We start from the raw sequence: 19720 nt of genomic DNA on the forward strand, positions 1-19720 counted from the left end.
TATATATATATACATATATATATACATACATACACACACACACACGACAGTAGAATGCATTACAATTCTTATTATACAGATAGAGCACAATTTTTCATATCTCTGTTTGTACATAAAGTATGTTCACACCAATTCATGTCTTCATACATGTACTTTGGATAATGATGTCTAACACATTCCATCATCATTGCTAATCCCCTGCCCCCTCCTTTCCCCTCCATCCCTCTGCCCTATCTAGAGTTCTTCTATTCCTCCCATGCTCCCCTTCCCTACCATTATGAGTCAGTCACTTTATATCAGAGAAAACATTCGGCATTTGTTTTTTTGAGATTGACTAACTTCACTTAGCATGATTTTCTCCAATGCCATCCATTTACCTGCAAATGCCATGATTTTATTCTCTTTTATTACTGAGTAAAATTCCATTGTGTATATATGCCGCATTTTTAATCCATTCATGGCATCTAAGTTGGTTCCACAATATATTAAACAATAAAGGGAAAATGAAGATACATTGAAGAATGATTTCTATATTTTGCTAAAATTAAAATGAACACTATTCTGAAGTAGATTATGATGAACTAAGATGCATACTATAATCCCTCAGAACAATTACCAAGAAAATAACTCAAAATCATATAGTTTAAAAAAGGTGGCTGGGCAGAAGCCCAGGCCCAGGGTAGGTCGGGGCCCATCCGGCCACCAGCATCCCCCCATGGGAGCTTGGGCTCCGGCACAGGACCACCAACCAGCACACACCCACCCGGAGCTCAGGCCTGATAGGTACGGGTCCAAACTGCAGATCCGACTCTGCTGAACTGCGCAGGAGCCCAGGCCCAGGTAGGCCAGGGTCCATCCCCCTCCAACGCCCCCCACCACCACCACCTGGGAGCCCAGGCCTAACCCACTTCCACCTTGGGACACTGCAGACATCCCCATAGCCTTCCCCATGCAGTAGCCTCTACCTTGTGACAACAGACAGGGAGTCAGAAGCAGCTGCATCTCGGAGCAGGCATCCCAAAGCCAGTGTAAGGCCCACCCTTTCAGCCCCATTTCTGAAAGACGTTGCATTCATCTTTGGGTACCTCCACTGCTATCTCAAGTTACCTCCACTATTGCCGCCACCATCTATAGTTGCAATAGCATCCACTGTGGCAGGGTCTGGAAGACCAACATCAAGATGAGGTACAGATAATCTGTATGGACACTACAAGATCATAGGGTAGAAACTGTAATATCTCAGATCCACACTGCAAGAAAGGAAGACACACAGACAACATGAAAAAACAAGGGAGGAAAACATCCCAAACAAATCAGGATACTACAATAACAGAACCCTTGGGCAGAGTAGTTGATAAAACATTAGAGAAGGACTTCAAAATGTTCATAATTTAAATGATCTGTGAATTAAAGAATGACCTAAATGAACAAATACAGGCAAAAATTGATCACTCCAACAAAGAGATAAAAGACCAAATACAGGTGTCCATTGATCACACCAACAAAGAAATAAGAGAGCAAATACAGGTAGCAAAAGATTATGTCAAAAAAGAGAGATTCTGAAAAAAAAATAAAAAATTATTGAAATGAAGGAAACAATAAGCAAATAAAAAACTCAATAGAAAGCATAACCAACAAACTAGATCACTTGGAAGACAGAACGTCAGATAATGAAGATAAAGTATACAATCTGGTAAATAAAGTTGACTACATAGTGAAGATAGTAAAAAAATCATGAACAGAACATCCAGAATTGCAGGATAGCATCAAAAGACCAAATCTAAGAGTTATTGGGATAGAGAAAGGCACAGAGTTTCAAACCAAACGAATGCACAATCTCTTCAATGAGATAATATCAGAAAATTTCCCAAGCATAAAGAATGAATTCACAATCAAATACAAGAGGCTTACAGGACATCAAATGTACAAAATTACAACAGATCTACACCATGAAACTGTTTAGTATACAGAATAAGGAGAGAATCTTAAAGGCCACAAGAGAGAAATTGGATCACATATAGGGGGAGACCAATATGTATCTCAGCAGATTTCTCAACCCAGATCCTCAAAGCCAAGAGATCCTGGAACAATATATATCAAGCTCTGATAGAAAATGGATACCAACCAAGAATCTTATATCCAGCAAAACTTAAGTTTTAGATTTGATGATGCAATAAAAATCTTCCGTGATAAACAAAGTTAAAAGAATTTACAACTAGAAAGCCTGCACTACAGAACATCCTCAGCAAAATATTCCATGAAGAGAAAATGAAAAACAACGATGAAAATCAGCAAAGGGAGATATTACAGGAAAAACTAATCTAAGGAGAAACAAAGTCAAATTAAATACAAAAAATAAACAAAAATGGCTGGGGATACACATCATGTCTCAATAATAACTCTGAATGTTAATGGCCTAAACTCACTTATCAAAAGACACAGACTAGCAGATTTTATTTAAAAAAAAATACCCAACCGTGTGCTGCCTCCAAGAGACTCATCTCATAGGAAAAGAAATCCACAGACTGAAGGTGAAAGATTGGGAAAAATCATACCACTCACACGGACTGAGGAAGCAAGCAGAGGTTTCCATCCACATATCAAATAAAGTAGACTTCAAGCTAAAGTTAATCAAAAAGGATAAAGAAGGACACTACATACTGCTCAAAGGAACCATACACCAAGAAGACATAACAATTATAAATATATATGCCCCAAACAATGGAGCATCTATGTTCATCAAACAAACTCTTCTCAAAGTCAAGAGTCAAACAGACCACAACCACAATAATTCTGGGTGACTTTAACACACCTCTTTCATCACTAGATAGATCTTCCAAACAAAAGCTAAAAAAAGAAACTACAGAACTCAATAATACAATCAATAACTCAGCCTTAACTGATATATACAGAATATTTCATCCTTCAAGGAGCAAATACACTTTCTTCTCAGCAGCACATGGATCCTTCTCTAAAATAGACCATATATCATGCCACAAAGCAACTCTCAGCCAATACAAAAAAGTAGAGATATTACCCTGCATTCTATCAGATCATAATGAAATGAAATTAGAAATCAATGCTAAAATAAGAAATAAAAGGTACTCCAACACCTGGAGCTTAAATAATATACTACTGAATGAACAATGGGTTGCGAAAGACATCAAGGAAAAGATTAAACATTCTTAGAGGTGAATGAGAATATAGATACAACATATCGAAGTCTCTGGGACACTATGAAAGCAGTTCTAAGAGGAAAGTCATTGCATGGAATTTATTCCTTATAAGAAAAAGTCAACAAATAAATGACCTAACATTACATCTCAAAGCCCTAGAAAAAGAAGAACAAACCAACACCAAAATTAGAAGAAGTCAAGAAATAATTAAAATCAGATCTGAAATCAATGAAATTAAAACAAAACAAAACAAACAAACAATTGAAAAAAAATTATTTTTGGCATAGGACCACCTCTTCCGAGCAGCTAACTACCACAGGAGCCCAGGGCCAGCCCAGATCCACCCACACTGGCCTGGGTTCATCCCTCCACTGGCAGACACCCACTGGGGCCCAGCCTCCAACACAGGACCGCCTCTTCCAACCAGCAGACTTCAGCAGGACATCACGCCCAGTGACCCAGATCTGCCCATACCCACTTTCAGGGGACCCAGGTCCAGGGGAGGTCCGAGTTTGCCCCCCACCCCCACCTGGGAGCCTAAGCCTAACCCACTTCCATCTTGGGACACTGCCATCATCGCCATAGCCTTCCCCATGCAGTAGCCCCTACCTTTTTGACGACAGGGCCTAGAAGCAGCTGCATCTCAGAGCATGCATCATTACAATTATCTTATATTAGACAAAGATGCCAAAAAATTCATTGGAGAAAAGATAGCCTCTTCAACAAATGGTGCCTGGAAAACTGGAAATCCATATGTAACAAAATGAAATTGAACCCCTATCTCTCACCATGCACAAAACTCATCTCTAAATGGATCAAGGACCTAGGAATAAAACCAGAGACCCTGCATCTAATAGAAGAAAAAATAGGCCCTAATCTCCATCATGTAGGATTAGGCCCCAACTTCCTTAATAAGACTCCTTTGGCACAAGAATTAAAATCAAGAATTTAAAAATGGAATGGATTCAAACTAAAAAGTTTCTTCTCAGCAAAAGAAACAATCTGTGAGGTGAATAGAGAGCCTACGTCTTGGGAGCAGATCTTTATCCCTCACACATCAGATAGAACACTAATCTCTAGGGTATATAAAGAACTCAAAAAGCTAAGCACCAAAAAACAAATAACCCAATCAATATATGGGCCAAGGACCTGAACAGACACTTCTCAGAAGATGATATATAACCAATCAACAAATATATGAAAAAATGTTCATCATCGCTAGCAATTAGAGAAATGCAAATCAAAACTACTCTAAGATTTCATCTCACTCCAGTCAGAATGGCAGCTATTAAGAATACAAACAACAATAGTGTTGGCGAGGATGTGGGGGGGAAAAGGCACACTCATACATTGCTGGTGGGACTGAAAATTGGTGTATTCAATGTGGAAAGCCGTATCAAGATTCCTTGGAAAAGTGGGAATAGAACCACCATTTGACCCAGCTATCCCACCTCTCGGTCTGTACCCAAAGGACTTTAAAACAGCATACTACAGGGACACAGTCACATCAATGTTTACAGCAGCACAATTCACAATAGCTAAACTAGAACCAACCCATCAACTGAGGGGCCTCAGTTGATGAATGTATTAAAAAAAACGTGGCATATATACACAATGGAAAACATATTTACTATTTAGTATTAAAAGAGAATAAAATTATAGCATTTGCAGGTAAATGGTTAGAGCTGGAGAATATAATGCTAAGTGAAATTAGCCAATCCCCCAAAACCAAATGCTGAATGTTTTCTCTGATATAACAATGCTGATTCATAATGGAGTTGGGGAGTAGTAGTAGCCAATACTAGTGTGAGAGGATTAGAAGAACTCTAGATAGAACAAAGGGAGGGAGGAGGGGGGAGGGAGAATGGGGGAGGAAGATGGTGGAATGAGATGGACATCTTTACCCTAAGTACATGTATGAAGACACGAATGGTGTGAGTCTAATTTGTGTATAACCAGAGATAAGACAAATTGTGCTCTTTATGTATTATATGAATTGTAATGCAGTCTATTGTCATATATAACAAATTAAAATTTTTAAAAAGGTGAAATTAAAGTGGCATACTAAAATATACTTAAACAAATGATAAGAGGAGGAACATAATGATACAAACAAATACAAAACAAGTATCAAAATAACAGACATATATAACAGACATATCCAACCATATCAATCATTAGATAAGCTATAAATGTGTGTGTGTGTATATATACACACACACACACACACACACACACATTTATAATTGCTATATTTTCATACTTTTGATTATGAAATGTTCTTTATTGTTTCCAACAGTATTTTTTTATCTGAAAGTCTATATATATATATATATATATAAAATAAAACAATAGAAGCTCCAAATGAAGCAAAAACTAAAAGAACTGAAAGGAAAAGTAGGCAATTCAGTAATAATATGTGGAATTTCAATACTCCGTTTTTAATAACTTTTAGAACAACTACATAGAACAAGGATACAGAAAATTTTAATAGATATCATTATGAACCAACTTGATATACCTGATATTTATAGATTATTGTGCACAATGAATACAAAACACACATTCAAGTATACATGAATATTTTATACATTCTGGTCCACAAAACAAGTCTCCATCAATTTTAAAAAACCTGAAATGATAAATTCATATTCTCTGACTACAATAGAATTAAGGTTAAGATCTCAAATAGAAAGAAATGTGGGGAAAAATCAAATATTCAGAAATTAAACAACATACTTCTAAATAGCCCAGGGATGAAAAGGGGAAGACAGAAACATTTAAAAATATTTTAAGCTGAATGAAAATGAGAACATACTAAAATTTATAGGATGTAAGTAAATAAATATTTAGAGGGAAATTTACAGCTTGTAATCAGGAAAGTCTTAAATTGATAATCTAAGCTTCCACCTTAAGAAACTAGACAGGAATAGCAAACTAAACCCTAAGAAAACAGAAAATAAAGTTTAGAATGAACATCAATGAAGTAGGAAACGGAAACAATAAAGAAAAATCAATGCAACCATATAGTGGCTATTTTAAAAGATCAATAAAACTTACAAGTCCTTAGCTAGACTGACTAAAAAAAATAAGACAGAAGAAACCAAATTCATAAATGAAAGAGTAGACATCAGTGCAGAATCTATAGGAATTAAGGACTATATGGGAATATTATGAATTATTATTCATAATATTCATATATTATTCCAACAAATGAATATGGATAAAATGGTCAAATTCCTATAGTGTCACAATTTCCAAAACCAATTCAACAAGACATAGAAAATATAAATAGACCTACAATAAATAAGCTAAATTATTAATTAAAAACCTACTCACAAAGGAAAATCCAGTCTAGAAAGAATTTTCTGGCAAGTATCATCAAATATTTTTTTAAAGAAATATGGTTTCTTTACAAACTCAGAAAATAAACTTTCCAACTCATCCTACCCTAACATCAAAGACGAAGACATTACAAGAAAACAACACATTTCTCTCCTTCATAAATATCAGGAAAATCCTCAATAAAATATTAGCAAACTTAATCCAGCAACATAACAAAAAGGCTTATATACACTGTGATTAAGTGAGACTCATCCAAAGAATGCAATTTGTTTAACACTAAAAAATCAATAAATACAATGTCTAAATTAAAAGGATAAAAGACAAAACATCACCATTTCAAAAGATATACAAAATCACTTAACAAATCCAGCACCACAATAAAAACTCTCAATATATGAGAAACAAAAGGACCTTAACCTAATAAGCAACATCTATGAGAAATCTACCTAAGACTGGGAGCAAGGTAAAGATGCCAGTTCCTGACACTTCCATCCAACATTGCACTGAAGGTTTCAGCTAGTGCAATAAAACATTAAAGGTATACAGATTGAAAAGGAAAAAAGAAAAAATTGTTTTTATTTGAGGCTGATCATCTATGTAGAAAATTCTCCAGGACTTAACAATATACATACAGAATATGTGAATTTAGCAAGGTCTCAGGATATATGATCAATATTTAAAATTCATTGTATTAATGATAAGATGCAAGGAATCAGAATGAAATTATAATGGAATGAAATTAGAAATCAACAGCAAGGAGAATTATGAAAACTACACAAGCACACTGAAATTTAATAATACACTTCTGAATAATGAGTGGGTCATCAAAGAAATCAGGGGATAAATTACAAAATTTTGAATCAAATGAGAATAGGAATACAACCTAAAAGAACCTATGGGACACAATGAAGGCAGTTCTAAGAAGAAAGTCTATAGCTATGAGTGCCGACATGGAAAAATCAGAAAATCTCAAGTAAGATCTCTTAATTCTATTAAGCTAGTATCACACTGATAACAAAGCTGGATAAGGACACAGCAAGAAAAGAAAATTGTAGATCAACATTCTTGATGATCATAGATGCAAAAATCTTTAACAAAATACTTGTAAATCAAATTTGACAACATATCAAAAAGATCAAATATCATGATCGATTTGGATTCATCCCAGGGATGCAAGGATGGTCTAATGTTCACAAATCAATAAATATAACACACCAAATAAATAGAATTAAGAAGAAAAATCTCAAGATCATCTTAACAGATGTAGAAAAAGCCTTAGACAAAAATTCAACATCCCTTCATGTTAAAAATCCTGGAAAAAAATAAGGATAGAAGGAACTTACCTCAACATAAAAATGGCTGTGCATTACAAGCCCAAAGCCAACATCATGCTAAATGACGAAGAACTGAAAGCATTTTCTCTAGAATCTGGAACAAGAATGTCCATTCTCCCCACTCCTAATTCAATATAGTACTAAAATTTTAGCCAAAGCAATTAAGTAAGAGAAAGAAATAAAAGGGTTACAAATAAGAAAGGAAGAAGTAAAATTATCCCTATTTGCAGATGATATGATCCTATATTTAGAAGACTATAAAAGTTCTAACAGAAGACTTCTAGATCTGATAAACACATTTTGTAAAGAAGTAGGATGCAAAATTAATATTCAAAATAACTTTTCTATACACAAATAGCAAACATGCTGAGAAAGAAATCAGAAAAACAATTCCAAACAAAAACAAAAAACCTCAGAATAACTTGAGATAAGACCTCTACAAGAAAAACTAATAAAACACTAAAACAAGAAATAGAAGAAAGATTAAAGATGAAAAGACCATCAAGGTTTATGGGTAGGCAAAAATTAATATAATAAAAGGATCATATTACCAAAAGCAATCTACAGATTCAATGCAACCCCAATCAAATACCAATGACATTCTTCACAGAACTAGAAAAATAAAGTCCTAAAATTCATATGGAAGAATAGAAGACCTAGAATAGCCAAAGCAATTCTAAGCAACAAAACAAAACCCAAAATACTGGAGGCATCACAATACACAATTTCAAATTACACCAGAGCTACAGTAACTAAAACAGCCTAACAGTATAAAAACAGAAAAACGACCAATGGAATTGAGTAGAAGACAAAAAGACAAACCCACACAGATACAGTTTTCTGATCCTTGACAAAGATGCCAAAAACATTCATTGGAGAAAAAACAGCCTTTTAACAAATGGTGCGGGGAAAACTAGATATCCATATGTAGAAGAATGAACCTAGTTCCTTATTTCTCACCTTGCACAAGAGTCAAGTAAAAATGGTTCAAAGACCTAGGAATTTAACCAGAAACTTGGCAACTACTGGAAGAAAACACAGGGAAACGGTCTAACACATAGGCACTACCAATGACTTTCTCCCAGGACTCCTATACCTAGGGAAATCATACGAAGATTTAATCAATGGAATAGCACCAAATTAGAAAGCTTCTGCACAGCAAAGGAAACAAGAGCATGAAGCAAGAAGCTACAGAATGGAAAAAATATCTTTGCCAGCTACTCTTCCCTTAGGATGAAGATCCAAAATATAGGTAGACCTCCAAAACTTACCGAAAAAAAAAAAACCAATCAATAAATGGGCAAAAGAACTAAACAGACACTTCTCAAAATAAGTATAAATGGCCAACAAACATTGAAAATTATTCAACATCTTTTGCCATCAGGGAAATGCCAATCAAAACTACACTGAGCTTTCATCTCACTCCAGTTAGAACGTCTATCATTTAGAATACAAATAACAGTAAGTGCTGGTGAGGATGTAGGGGAAAATAATTCTTAATTGTTATTAGTAGGATTGTAAATTAGAATAGCCACTACAGAAATCAGTATGGAGGTTCCTCTGAAGACTAGAAATGAAACCACAATATGATTCAGCTATATCATTCCTCAACATTTATCCAAAGGAACTAGTCAGCATACCATAGCAGTAACATGCATGCCCATGTTTATAACAGCACAACCAACAATACCCAAATTATGGAATCAGCCTAGTTGTTTGTCAACAGATGAATGGATAAAAAAATACACAAAAAATATTTAATATTTGTGTGTATATGCCACACACACAATGAATCTTATTTGGCCATAAATAAAAATGAAATTATATAATTTGCAGGAAAATGGATGGAACTGGAAAACATCGTGTTAAGCCAGACTTCAGAAAATCAGAATCACTAGAGAGAGGGAGTGATGAAGGGGCAAGAGAGACCTTTGAAAACATCACCTTGTAACCTATAGTTACAGTTCTAGTTAATGCTCAAGAGTTTCTACAGGTTTGCTAAAACTTTATAGCAGCATCAACTTGAGGTCCAGGTATTTTTAGCACACATTACTAACAAGACTTGAATAATCCAGAGATTACTTATCAGCGATCATTAGAATATGTTTCAGTGAAAGCATCAGCAACTCTTCATTAAATCATTTGCACAAGATCACCTTCAAAAGTCATGTCAGTTTGAAGAAAACAAGACCATGCAAAGATCTAATACACTACCGGATTTTGATTTCCACAAAAAATGTCATCAAAGCTCCTTGATCTGCAGTTTCCACTGGGAACTTTGCATTCAATAACATCTGCAAAATTAAAGAATCTCCAAAGATAGCATGGTGTGGTTTACAAGGCTGAATTTTGAGTCTGCCATTTAAGCATAGTTGGAGTGTATTTCAAAGATAAGGAAGTACTTATTAAAGAATTTTAATTTCTCCCTCTCTGATTATGATGCAGAATATTCAAGTATCAGCTTTGTTCTTTCCCCATTTAGCAAACATCAATTCTAAACTTACAGATAACAACTATAGAATAATTTATTTTATCACCTTCTGCCAAGTAGCAGAGGGCAAGATCATTTTTAATGAAGCTAAGAAAATCTGTGTACCTCTGAGCCTCTGGTTCCCAGGTCACAATCAGAGCAACACTCCTTTTTATCTCCTTAAATATAGTTATAGTAAATGCTTTAAGAAAATATCAACCACTAGAAGCTAAAGAAAAGTATACTGAATATGAGACAGTATCAGTAAGAAAAGCCCATTTTAAAAGTTACCACAGTTACTCATATTAGGAAAGTATGTCCATTTGTTTTTACCAAAGGATCAGCATATTTAAAATTCAGGTATATTGGAAAAGGAAATAGAATATTTTATATTTTCTTTTTTAACTCCCTAATAATAATAAGAAAAAGTCTAAGTTTAAACTGAATTTAGCAATGATAAAAGGACAGAGATGCTATCTGCAGGTTATATGGTCCCATGTTTTCATTTACATCAATTGATGGATTGCTTTCAAGTTTTCTTTGTAATCTACTAAACAATGATGAATAGATTTTCTCAAAGTAAATGCTAAATGCTTCGTGGCATGCTGAATTATGTCACTTTAAATTGAAAACATTCCCATGGAATGTAAAACTGGCAAAAATACATGAGTAAAAGAATTAGTAATCATGAAGAGACAACAGAAAATTCCTAGAGACCAGGGAAACCCCATACGGTTCTTAAAGCATTTTAGTATCTAGGATACCTTAAATGCTAGTTCTTTAAGGAATTATTTACAAATCAACTAAACAGTCTGTCAAAGGTTCTATCTAACAAAAAGGGAAGAGACCTAACATGTATTGATTTCCTATTCTAATACAGGCATATGCTAGAATATACATTATTCTCATGTAATCTTTCTAACTACTCTCACAGGCATTTTCCCCCCTAACTTATAAGTTAAAAAACAAAACAAAACTGGTATCAGGAATAAGAACTTGTTTATAGTTGGACCAAGGCAAAATTCAAACCAAGGACCTAGACTTTATTTTTTAATTCACTATGAGCAATTAATACATTAGAGATGCTATGCTCAAAGATTCAGTTAAGTAGAAAGTAATAACCATTTACCATTTCCTGATGCTGTAGACTTCTCATCATAGTCTCTCCGGAAGTCTGAAAGGGTAGTCAACAAACGGTGGGCTGAAGGCAAGATAATTATGCAAAGGTGTCTGAAAATACCAGCTTTCTTTCTTTCTTTCTTCCATACTGGCTCTTGGTTTCTCCCTTAACTACTGTACACTGGTGGTTTAAAGAAACATGTTCAATAAGAACAAGTGAATCACAAAGTTCTGAAGTATAGCTATTTTAAGAATTTCTATGTAGATAGCTTTTAGGGAAAATTCATGGGAACTCCATTTAGCCTTAAGGAAGAGGCTGGGGGGCAAAAAGAAACATAACATTAACATAACAAAATTCATGCCAACCATTAATCCTTCCATGTTAGCAAGAAGAAAAAAAAAACGGATTAGATTCTGAACAAATAAGTGAATTTAAAGCAGAATGCAAATTGACAAAGTCTAAGCCTCCCTTTTTTTTGTTTCCCAATATATACTGGAAATTATGGGAATTCCAAAACTAAACCTACATACTTAATTTTTGCTTGACAGATCTAGTAATCCATTTTATAAGTATATTGAGTAATGCTGTGTAATTTCTTAGTCTATAAAGCAAAGTGAAAATGGCTTTCAAAAGCTTAAAGAATTAGAACTTAAGAAAATGAGTTGAGATTAAGAAAAAAAATGTATCTTATCTGCTGTAATATTTTTATATCATTATGATCAGAATTACTTATCAGGAAGACATGTTAAATTTACATTTTAGAATTATTCTAAATCTAGAGACAGCTAGTAGCCTTATCTTGTTGCCAACTGTTGCTTGTGTTGTTACATGTTCCACGAGAAATTCAAGGTGGGTCTATTTATTTTTTCTTCAATAGTTCCATCAGTAACTTCTACATAAAGTTATTATGAAAGCTGGAAGGGAAAATAAACAATCATTTTCTTTCCAAGCTACATGTTACCAATGTTTCACCATAAAGGCCTGATGGGAATTATCCCCCTAACTATTTTCTGACAGAGATCACAGTTCATTAAAGCACAGAAGATATAATTCTGGGGTTCAAACTCACTGCTTTTTCTAACTCAGGATGACAGAAAAAGTAAATGTGCTAGCATGGCTCTCAGCTCCATTTCCAGGTCCAGATTACTACTTACACCAAGAAGAAAACACCTCTTTCCCCTTAGGCAAATGAGTAAGATGTTCTCCTCTAAAGAGAGGGTCCTGTGAACATTTTATAAATTATCACCAATTACAGCAAGTAAAGGCAGCTAATACTCTTAAGTACTGCTGCCAATGTTATTACTTAATATTAGATACAAAAACTTGTTCCCCTCAACTGGTATGTTTGAACTGACTTTTGCTTTTTGCAGTTTAGTACAGAACTGTGAAGTCTTTTTTAAGCCTGATAATCACTGAAGATCTACTATGTGACAGGCCTCCTAAGTACAAAAAATAAAGCCCACTTACTACCAAATCCATGTGTATAAGACAGATCAGTTGGGGGAAAATATAAAATGCTATTAACAAAGCGTTTTTAAGTGCCACAATAGTGCACAGCTTATGACAGAGTGTAGGGAACTCCTCCTAAGGGAGACTTGCTGGACTTATGCCATTTTCATAGTATCTTTTCTTTATTGTTGGGTAATATTCCTTATTTTATCTCTTTAATTATTTTACACATATATTACAGCCCCTTCCATTTTTTCCCGTATCTCAGGTTCCTGAGGTGCTAACACTTCTGTTTACTTTTATTTATGGTAGGTCATGTTCTCATATATTTATAATTTCTGTTTGCGAGTTTACTACTTCGTATTATTTTCTTAGTGGTAATCAAATACACCCTGAATTCTGGAAATATTACTACAAATCACTTTGGTTTTGTTAACACTGGGATCACAGGAGACCAAATACTGATGTGGTTATAATGGAACCCCACGTTTTATTCTGGTGCTGGGGATTCCATACAACACAGACAGGGTAAACTCAGACTCAAAACACAATAAAACAGGTTTGAGGGTGGTGGCAAATTATATTTTCCAAGTTTGGCTACAACAATATTTCTCATACCAAATGTTCTTCCCATCACCTGGTAGGATCTTATTTCTTTTTGAAATTGGATGGGCCTTAAGAATACCTCCACAAATAGAACATGGTGGAAGTGATGCTATATGAATCTCAAAGCTAGGTCATAAAAATGCCATATGTATCTTCCTTGTTCCTCTAGAATGCTTGTTCTTTAAATTCACCCAAGTGCTATGCAGAAGTCTAATGAGCACAAGGAAAGGCTATTTGGGGAGGAACTAAGGCCCTGGTTGAGCTTCCAGCAGACAGCCAGCAGCAACTTGCCAGTAGTGTGAGTGAGCCATCATAAAAGTGAATCATCCTACCTCCAGCTGAGCCACCCCAAGGACAGATGGGGTAGAAATGCACTGTCTCTGTTGGGGCTTCTCAAAATTACAGTTTGTGAGCAAAATGAATTATTTTCATTTTAAATCACAAAGCTCTGGGTAGCATATTAACAATAGATACCTGGAACAGAGTCTTATCTTTTCATAGAATTATTCTTTTTACCCAGAGTCTCAAGCAGATACTGTTGAGGAAACTCCTCTCTATACTAAAACAATGCTGCATGTCAATACATAAAATATCTTTGAAAGGTTTCACTGGACAGACAATGCAATCTTTTTCAAATATATGTTATTAGCACCTAGAAATTGCTAACTTATGACTATAAATTTCATCTCACCCTTTCCTTGCACATATGGCAAAGTCTCATGTCTGACACTTTTGAGTGATAGTGGTTCACCCACCCTCTTCTGACCATAAAGAAACTCATAGGGTGTGGGATATATCTTCAATTGCACAGAACAACAACAACAACAATTATTTTCATGTATGAAGGAACCAGATGTCAGCTTGTCTCACTATTGGTGACCTGGATTTGCAACTTTGTTTAGGTCTTGTTTGCTGGTTTTCCCCAGTTACTATTTTTCCTTTTGTAATTAAAAAGAATCTATTGGGCACCTACTCTGAAACTATTGAGATATTCTATTACTGACCAAACCTGTGCATGTTAGTTTTAACACCTATTGATCATAACTTTAAAAAGAATGATTACTATACTGGATGCCAAATGGTGATTTTTCTATTTTTACTATATATAGCTGGCATTATACTTTAACAAATAACCTCTTTTGTCCTATTTATATCAATATGAATGTGTGGGTTCTTATTTGGTTTGATGAGTTATAATTCATTATTTTTGCTCTTTTGATTTTTTTTTTTTTTTTTTTTTTTTTGAGATTTGGTCATTGGCAGTTCATTCAAACTGGTTCCTGTGTTCTTTGAACATATCGTCATTTTTGAGCACTTCTTCCTTTTGGTCACAAAAAGCTGTTCCATGAAGACTGTTATTTTCTAGGGTGTTCTGGTTTTTCTAGTAGAGAAGGTATTTAGAAATCAATATCTGTTATGAAGCATGCTTAGTGATACCAGAGTATCATTGTTTGTAAGCTCTCTTCACAAAAAGAGATAGAAAACAGGTGTGTGTGTGTGTGTGTGTGTGTGTGTGTGTGAGAGAGAGAGAGAGAGAGAGAGAGACACCTACATATGCATATCCATATTTATATGTGGAACATCTTTGTCTATGAATCTATGAAGCTAAAAATGCATGTCTATGAACACTTCCAATTTTCAAACTTCTAAAAATCGTAGACATAAAGGTAAATATAAGATTCACTTTTTATTAAATTTTTAAAAATTGTTTAAAAGGAGAGTCCAGAGCAAAGAAAGAAAGAAACAAACAAACAATGTATAGCATACATAACGAGTAAAATGTATGACAAAGACATAAAAAGTAAAATGTAGGGCTGGGGCTGTAGCTCAGTGGTAGAGCATGTTCCTAGCATGTGCCAGGCACTGGGTTCGATCCTGAGCACCACATAAAAATAAATAAATAAAATAAAGGTATTGTGTCCATCTACAATTAAAAAAATCTTAAAAAAATAAATAAATAAAATGTATAACAATAGTACAATAAAGGATGGACTGAGGGCTGGGGATATAGCTCAGTTGGTAGAGTGCTTGCCTTACATGTACAAGGCCCTGGGTTCAATCCCCAGCTCCACACAAAAAAAAAAAAAAACAAAAACGGGGTGGGGGGTGGATGGACTGAAGGGCTAGGAGTACACAATTGGAAGGTTCTTATATTATATGCAAAGTAGCACAAAATTATTTAGAAGTAGACTATGATTAATTAAATTCAAAACTGCTAACCAGGTGGTAGATTTGAATGTAATATAAATAATTATATTAAATGTAAGTAGCCAAAAGACACCAACTAGAAGACAGAGATTGTCATGATTAGATTTAAAAATCATTTAAATACATATATTAAAATTTTTTTTTTTTTTATTTTTTATTGTGGGTTGTTCAAAACATTACAAATTTCTTGACATATCATATTCGACACTTTGATTCAAGTGGGTTATGAACTCCCACCTTCACCCCATACCATATATTAAAATTAAAGGTAGAAAAAATACATTATCCAGAGGCTAATTAAAAAAAAAAAAAAAAAGGAGGGGCGGGAGCTAGGGTGCCTGCAAGACACAATTCATCAAGATGACATAAAAGCTCTATATATACTTCAAACTTAGTTTGCCTCAAAATATATGAAGCAAAAACTGGTAGAAGTAAATGAGAAAATATCAAATCCAAATTTCAACATTCCTATATCAGCAATCAAAAGTAGACAGAAAATCAGTAAGGACACAGAAGACCTGAACAACATGATCAATCAACTCGATTTTGGGGACATTTATACAGAATCCACCTGCCAATAGCAGAATACACATTCTTTTCAAGAGCATATGGAAGATTCACCAAGACAGACTACATTCTGGGTCATATGACAAATCTCTGTAAATTTAGAACCAATTAAATCATACAGAGAATATTCTCTGGTTATATCAGAATTAAAGTAGAAAAAGTAGAAACCAGGCAGAGTGCAGTGGCTGGCTCACACCTGTAGTCCCAGCAGCTCCGAAGGATCCTGAGTTCAAAGCCAGCTTAAGCAATTTAATGAGGCCCTAAACAACTCAACAACTCACTGAGACCCTATCTGTAAATAAGATATTAGAAGGGGCTGGGGATGTGGCTCAGTGGTTAAGCGCCCCTGGGTTCAATGCCTGGTACCAAAAAAAAAAAAAAGAGAGAGAGAGAGAGAAATCAGTAATAGGAAGATATCTGGAAATCTCTAAATATCGAAAATAAACATAAATTTCCCACTCAACCCTCAGAACAAAGTAAGTGTCATATGGAAATTAGAAAATATTCTGAAGTGAATAAAAGTAACTATGTAACATCAAAATTTGGGGAATTCTGAGAAAATTTTAAATTTGTATCATCAAAGAAGAAAGTTCTCAAATCAATAATCTTACTCTCATTTTAAGAGACCAGAAAAAGAGGAGCAAAATAAACTCAAAACGAGCAAAAATAAAAACAATAAAATAAAATTTAAAAATCAACAAAATGGAAAATAATAAAACAGAAACAAATTCTCTGAAAAGATAAATTGATAAACTTCTAGCCAGAATGAGTAAGATAAATAAGACACAAGTGAGAAACATTCCCAATGACTGAAATCACCACAAACCCCAAATACTTCACTTAGAAAGGTAACAAAGGAATACCGGATAGAACTTTTTGCCTATAAATTCAATAATTTAGATGGAATAGATAAATTCCTTGAAAAACACTAACTATAAAAGCTCATTAAATTAGAATAAAAACTGGCATATTCGGGCCCAGATGCCTTCACTGGCCCTATTACATAATGGAGAACTCATATCAGCTCTTACAAAAATTGGGAAGAAACACTTCTTATCTCGTTTCATAAAGCCAGCAGTAGCCTGATACTAAAACCAATACTAAAACCACACCAAAAAAAAATCCTAAAAAACCTAATAAACAACATCTCTCATGAGATTATTTGCAAAATTCATGCTGCAAAATCAGTTGCAAAACTCAGATAGTATCCAATAATATACAAAAGGATAGTACACCATTACCAAGTAAGGTTATACTATGAATATGAGGATGGTTTAACATGTATTTAGAAAAACCATGAAATCATCTCAATATGCATAGAAAAAGCATTCAATAAAACTCAGCATCCATTAATGGTAAAAGTTAGCAATTTTTACTATTTATGAAATAAGTGAGTAAACAAATAAAAGGGAACTTCTTCAACCTAATAAAACTCCTACTTAATAGTGAAAATATGAATTTTCCCCTAAGATTTGGAACAAAGTATGAAAATATCCATTCTTTTTTTTAATATTTTTTTTTAGTTGTAGGTGGACACAATACCTTTATTTTATTTTTTTTTGTGGTGCTGAGGATCGAACCCAGGGTCTTGCATGCTAGGCAAACGCTCTACTGCTGAGCCACAACCCCAGTCCTGAAAATGTCCATTCTTACCAACACTATTCAACAATAAGCGGGATATTTTAGCAAGCATACGACAAAAATAAATAACAAACTAAAAAAGACATACAGGTTGAAGATGAAATCAACTTGTCCCTATTTGTAAATGTCATGACTATATAGAACATTACAAAGAATTTTTAAAAAAGCTACCAGAACCAATAAATGAGTTTAGCAAGGTGGCATGATACGAGGCCAATATATATACAAATTAAATTCTATTTCTATATTTAAGCAATAAACAGTTGGAAACCAATACCAAAAAAAGAGAGAGAGAAAAGAAACAAAAGAACACCAAAAACTATGAAACACTTACAAAGTACTGATGAAAGAAAAAAATGAAGATCTTAAGTATATGGAGAAATACTACAAAAGTACCAGGGATTGAACTCAGGGGCACTTGACCACTGAGCCACATCCCCAGCCCTATTTTGTATTTTATTTAGAGACAGGGTTTCACCACGTTTGATTAGCATCTTGCTTTTGCTGAGACTGGCTTTGAACTCATGATCCTCCTGTCTCAGCATCCTGAGCCGCTGGGATTACAGGCATGTGCCACTGTGCCCAGCCTGGTTTTGAATTAGAAGATTTAATATGGTTAACATACCAATTTTCCTTCAGACTGATCCATATATTCATTGTTTTGTATTTTCAATGAGATAAATTTTGATAAAATGTATTTTTACTGTAAATTATCGATTTGATTTATAATTTCATATTTATTTGCATAGAGGTCATGAGAGTACTTTTAAAAAACATTTCTTTGGTATCCATGGTTATTTCTTTCTTGTTAATTCTGATTTTGTAAATTTCTGCTTTCTTCCATTTTGATGAAATTACTTTATAGTCTACCTTGTAATTTTTTACTAATAGATCTACTTTTCTGTTCTCTTCCTCAAATCAAATTTGCCTTATATTTATTGTTTCCTTCCATCTGCTTCCTTCTGGTTTACTTTGTTAGTTTTCTAGTTTTTTTTTTTAAACTTGTCACTTTTATTTATAAAAGGGTGTGAGGCTACAAATTTTCTTTTGATTACCACTTAAATGTATTCCATAGAATACAAACTTGTAATTTATTGTTGTTTTTCTAATTTACAAAGGTCAAAGGTTTATTTAGATTTTATAAGTTTTTAACTAATTCTTCATTTTCAGCTGTCTTCTCTAGGATCCCATCCAGAATAGCATACAACATTTAGTATACTTAGTATCATATTTCCTTATACTCCTCTTAGCAATTAGCTTCTCAGATTTTCCTTGTTTTGGTGATCTTGATATGTTTTTTGTTGGTGGTGGTGGGGTATGTGTGTGTGTGTGTGTGTGATACTGGGGATTGAATCCAAGGCACTCTATCACTGAGCAGGCCTTCATTACTTGAGAAAACAACACCCTTGAGAGTACTGCAAAATGATTTTTCCCTCTTCTCTTGCTAGAAGCATGATGGGATTTTTCTCAGGTCTTCAACTTACAAAGGTGGCCATACTCCACTTGGACATAAAATGCACAGAAATGTGTGGGGCCTTCTTAGATGTCCCTGTGAGTTTAAAATCCAGTCTCCAACAACTAGTCAATTATATTCTAAGTGCTCTATCAGTTCTGGTAGTTTATGCTTCTGGTAAGTTGTGATTCTCTGAATTCACCTGTCTCTCTAGTTTTCAGAGCAGCAGACCTTAATTATCTGGTAAATCTAAGAACAGTTACTGATTTTTCCGTTTTGTTTTATTTTGTTTTTTTTCTTATTAGGAAATGGGAATGACAGTTTTTAAACTCTTCACATGCCAGAGCAGAA

At 34.3% G+C, this 19720-nt stretch overlaps 1 protein-coding gene across 4 annotated transcripts in view; it reads right to left on the reverse strand.

The window, feature by feature from the left end:
* The window catches only part of Pdss2 (decaprenyl diphosphate synthase subunit 2), a 274672-nt gene that overhangs the window by 194229 nt on the left and 60723 nt on the right, over window positions 1–19720 (reverse strand). The gene's annotated exons all lie outside the window — the stretch shown is intronic.

Source organism: Marmota marmota, unplaced genomic scaffold, assembly GCF_001458135.2.
Source record: "Marmota marmota marmota unplaced genomic scaffold, marMar, whole genome shotgun sequence".
NCBI lineage: Eukaryota > Metazoa > Chordata > Mammalia > Rodentia > Sciuridae > Marmota > Marmota marmota.